At 37.8% G+C, this 5,210-nt stretch overlaps 1 protein-coding gene across 4 annotated transcripts in view; it reads left to right on the top strand.

Moving 5' to 3' along the window:
* Csnk1a1 (casein kinase 1 alpha 1) overlaps window positions 1-5,210 on the top strand; it is a 54,963-nt gene that overhangs the window by 10,206 nt on the left and 39,547 nt on the right. The gene's annotated exons all lie outside the window — the stretch shown is intronic.

Genomic DNA, 5,210 nt, shown 5'->3' with positions numbered 1-5,210 from the left:
AAAAAAAAAAAAAAGTAAAACGACACTGGACTCTTACTCTAATGTTTTGATTTACTTTGAGATATGACCTAGGTATTTCTCATTTGGTGGTTTTTTGTTGTTTGACAACAAAGTTCAGAAACTACCATATTTGGGGTGTTAATCATTGTCTTTTTAATAACCCTTATCTTTTTCTGGAACTGCATCTCAAGGCTGGATTCTCAATTTATGAATTAAGGTAATTATTATTTTAGGCCATGTCTTGCTGTGTTGCCCAGATTAGCTTCAAACTTACGATCCTCCTGCTTTGTGTTCCCAGGTTATTGGAATCACAGGCATGTACCACCATGCTGAGCTATATTCTTCACTGAAACTGCAGAAAGTTAGGGCTAGTATACATATTTATTGAATTTAGGTGTATATAAAGAATGTACAGTTCAACATTTCTAAGAGGAATGTTCAGCAACTTTAGTATTTATTTCTTAAGTATTCAACTGAAACTACTACCTATCTGGCCACTAATTTATGAATGGAAATGTGGCTATACTAGGTCTTTTAGTTTTGAATACAGATGTAAAAATATTGCTATGTCATTAAAATCTAACATGCGTTAGCTTCACAATAAAGACAGGTAATAGGGGATGATGGCTAAAGTACTTGTTAATATCTGTAAACTAATAGTGTTGGCTGTTTGAAATTTCTTTTGGCTGTAGATTAGCAACATTGTGAAATTGCTTCTTCAGCAGCTTTTTTACTGAAGGTTTTCTGTTTAAAGAGAGTGAAGCATATATCCTATAGTACAAACCATATATTTCATTTTTGCCATTTTTAAGTGTACAGTTAAGGGGTTTGCAAAACCTTCTAAAATTAAGGTCCTGTATAGTGCATGAGTATCCTTTATCTAAAATGCTTGGATTAAAGTGCCTGCTTAGGCAGATGCAGGGGCCTTGGTTTGATCCGGGGCTTGCTGTTCCGCCCCGCTCCCCACACTGAGAGGGCGATTGAAACTGGGTGCGTGTGGTGGTGCACATGTGATCCCAGCACTTGGCAGGTTGAAAAAACAGGAGGATCACTACAAGTCTGATCTATGAAGTGAGACTCTGTAGACCCTGGATTAAATACATTCTTAAAAATAGCTTGGAAAACAGAAGAGTTTCAAATTTTGAGATAGTTACCCGGATTCTTATTTTTAGTTGAGTGTACCTATTCTGAAAATCTGAAGCGCTATAAAAATCTGAAACACTTAAGTGCATCAAGTTGGCACTCAAGGTTTTGTGGTACTTGGAATTGAGCCTAAGGGGCCACACATGCTAGGTATGTACTCTTTAGCTATGCTTCCAGCATTCCACTGCTTCACTTTTTTAAAATTTTGGTATAGCATCTCACATTTGCCTAGGCTGGCCTCCATCTGCCTCTTGTATAGCTGGAATTACAGGCATTTGTTGCTATGTTACAAGGTTTGGATTTTCATAAGTGTTCAATTTGTATTTCGCAGCTCATCTAAAGCTGTTCTTTTTTTTTTTTTTTTGCGGAATCAGGGATCGAACTCAGGCCCTTGTGCTTGACAGGGAAGCGCTTATTCCACTGAACCATCTCCCCGGCCCCTGTTCTAAATTATTAACCTCTGTTACACTTCCCTACACTGACAAACTTTTATCCATCCTCCTGGTGGCTTTTATGGAAAGAGATGTATGAGGTCTAATTTAAAGCTACTTTGTTGGAAAGTAGTAGCAACTTTTATAGAAGTTTTAGTAGAAGAAGTAAAAAAATTTGTAAGATTTTTAAGTTTTAGATTTTTCAAGTCAAATCTAATTAGATGAGTTCATACTTTTGCATGAATACCATGCTTTTTTTCCCTATTGCTTTACCATGCATTTTATTATTAATTGGGTTCTGTGTTTAACTGTTCATGGATAATTGAATTTACTTTTAACCCCAAGTTTCACTTACTGGATTCATAGTATTCACATTTTTGAAACTTTGTATTTTCATAGTAGATTTTTGTTGTTTTTAGGTTCAGATCTTCACTTTGCATCCCTTTTCCAGAAGTGTTACTAGCTTTTATTCTTTAATAAAAACTGTGATGGTTGAGACTAGACTATCTTAGAGGGCATAACATACTTTACAGTACTTCTAGTATTTCTTTCATTCAGCTTCTGTATTATGTATGTAAATGAGTACACCAGCTGTGTACCAGCAGTCTAAATTACGGGGCACATATCAGTAAAGAGTCAGAAATTTGGTGAAACTTGTATATTGAGCATCTGGCATGCATCTGCAATATGACAGTGGTAAATTTGTCTCCAAAATATTAGGAGGAAAGATGTTTAAATCTCAAACTATGAGGATATGACTTTTTCCTTAATATCAAGGGGATAGTGTGTTTAGTATACTAGAGCCTCAAACAGTACCTAGAAAGATTTGAGATTGCCTTCATTGGCCAGGTCACTGGGTCCTGTTAAGAAAGCAAGTTTCTATCTTCCATCCATATTTGGCCAGTTCTGAAATGGGATGGAAGACTCTTTTATCTAACAGTTGCCCCAGGGAATATCTGCAAAAGAGCAGAGAACCACTTGGAGAAAGTCTGAAGTTTAACAGACCATTGAGGGCCAGCCAAATAGCTCAGTGGATTAAAGTGGCTACAAGCAGGCACAGGGGCCGGGGGTCCAATCCCTAGGCCTACTATGGTGGCCTGCGCCTGTAATCCCAGCTCTTGGGAGGCTGTAAACAGGTGGATCACTATGCATCCGATCTAGTAGTGAGACCCTGTAGACCCTTCCCTAAATACAGAAAAAAAAAGTCCATTGTGTTAAACTATTGATACTAGCAGATTTTACTAAAGGCTATGGTTGTTGTAAACAATGCTATCATCTTTTAGTTGGTAGCATTTTATATACATTACTTTTTACAGTAAAATGAAAACCCCTTATTTATGTAATGCTTTGTAAAGGTCCTTTTATATAGACTTAGTCCTTTTACCATAATAAGCTCATTAATAGGTAGATAGAGTGGAATACAATGAAGAATCTGAGAGGGCTAGAGGTATGTAAATCAGTGACAGTACTTTTACTTAACCAGTGAGAAAAATGACTCAGAGCCAGAGAGCAAAAAATAATAAAGCCAATATTAAAACCTATGTTTTTTGGCTGCTGGTTCAGTGCTCTTGATACATTGTTACATATACATACTTTCATTTAACCACCTTCCCATACTGTGGATTGGAAGGCAGGAGGGAATGCTAGAATTAAACTCAGAACCTGGTTAATGAAATAACTGCTTTACCATTGATGTTCTTGCCCAGCCCTGTCTTTCCATTCTTTAACCCAGCTTCTGATTTAGTGGACCATTTTTAGATTTTCTGATCACTGAAGGGCCTGTTTTCATGAGTATTGCCTAGTTCTTTATTATTAGTTAAGGTTTGTACAGAATTTGTATATAGACATGTATTCTTTCAGACTATGGATCCTTTCTAGAATGTTGCATTGGCTTTCATCTTCCCCCTTGCCATGTCTTCTTTTTTTTTAAACTCTTTTTTTTTTTTTTTTTTTTTTGGTGAAACTGGGGATTGAACTGATAGCTCTTGTGCTTGCCAGGGAAGCACTTATTCCACTGAGCCATCTCCCCGGCCCCAGCCATATCTTCTTATAATAACATTACTAGACTAGGCCTTGTGTCCTTTTTCCTGTACTTGCAATTTAAAAATTATACCAGCCTTCAGGATAATTCATTGTTTCCTCTTCATATTCATTTTCTCCACTAATATAGAAAATTTCAATTAATTTTGTCCTGTGTGCTTTTTAGATACTGTTTAGCTCAAACACTTAGCTCTATTTAATTTTTTTTTTAAATGTATTTAGTACAGGGTCTCACTATACAGACCAGACTTGCAGTGATCCTCCTGTTTTCAGCCTACCAAGCACTGGGATCATAGGCACATGCCACTAGCCTTAATCATTGTCTCAGTGTGCCCTGGGGGCGAGACCGGCAAACTGTCTCTGCGCGTTTAGCTCTATTTAAGAAGATTTTTTGGGGGAGGGGGGCTGGCTCAGGCTGCTGTAATGGTACGGCATGCAGAGCTGGGGACCGAACCGTGAATTGCAGTCCCCTTTGCCTGACCGGGGTTGCCTAAACAGGCACTTAAACAACTGAACTAACTGGCAAGCCCCCAGCTCTTTAAAAAGGATTCAGTAAGCAAATTAATTAGGGCAAGGGGAAATGTTCACCCTTTTCTCTTTGTGCTCTGAACCCACAGCTTTGCAAGAACAAACATTTTTATGTGCCTGTCTTTTTATTTGGAGGTTGGGCAAATCATTTGACCCTTGAAAATTTGAGGAAGTTGGAAAGGGGCCCAATTTTGGTATGTTGCAATAGAATAGATGATTTGGGATATGTTGAATTTAAGATGACAGGGCAGTCGGTCTAGGTAGTACATTCTGCAGAAGGATAATGTGTTGGAATCTATCCTGAACAACTTAATGACATCCAGTCTCAAAAATTAGAAAATGAGCCATGGATATAGCTTAATGTGAAGATCCTGAGTTCCATCCCAAGCCTTTCAAGAAAAGGAAGTGAGGGCTTGAACAATTTGGGGAAAGATTTGGTGATGTTTAAAGACCGAGTTAGTAACTAACATTTCTTGAGATCATCATGTTACCTAGAATTATTCTTTTTACTTGAGTAGCATCTGTTTTCTTTTATGCCTGATTTGCCTGCAGTAGCCACGTAGCCCCAAATAAAATTCTCTAGTTTAAAAAAAAAACAACTCAGTCCCAAATAATAGAAAAGTATTTCTGTAAGTTAATTCATGGTTTGTTTGTTTTTTTTTTCTTTCTCTTTCTTTCTTTCTTTCTTTCTTTCTTTCTTTCTTTCTTTCTTTCTTTCTTTCTTTCTTTCTTTCTCTTTATACCAAGGTTTGAACTCAGAACTTCGTGCTTGCCAGGCAGGCACTTATGCCTCTGAGCCCTATCCCTGGCCCATGTTTTGTTTTTATGGAAATTGTATTTAAAAAGTAAACCATCCCAGCTCTCAGGAAGATTGCCTCAAGTTTGAGGCCACCTTGGGCTGCAAAGTTGAGTTTAAGGCCAATCTGACCTGCATAGCAAAACTTGTTTTTTGTTTGTTTGTTCATTTGTTTTTGGCAGAACCGAGGATTGAACGCAGGCCCTTGCGCTTGCCAGGGAAGCACTTATTCCACTGAGCCCTCTCCCTGGCCCCTAAAACCCTGTTTTTTT

The sequence above is a fragment of the Octodon degus genome, unplaced genomic scaffold, assembly GCF_000260255.1.
Source record: "Octodon degus isolate 3935 unplaced genomic scaffold, OctDeg1.0 scaffold00040, whole genome shotgun sequence".
Lineage (NCBI taxonomy): Eukaryota > Metazoa > Chordata > Mammalia > Rodentia > Octodontidae > Octodon > Octodon degus.
This window is presented reverse-complemented; position numbering and strand designations above follow the sequence as displayed.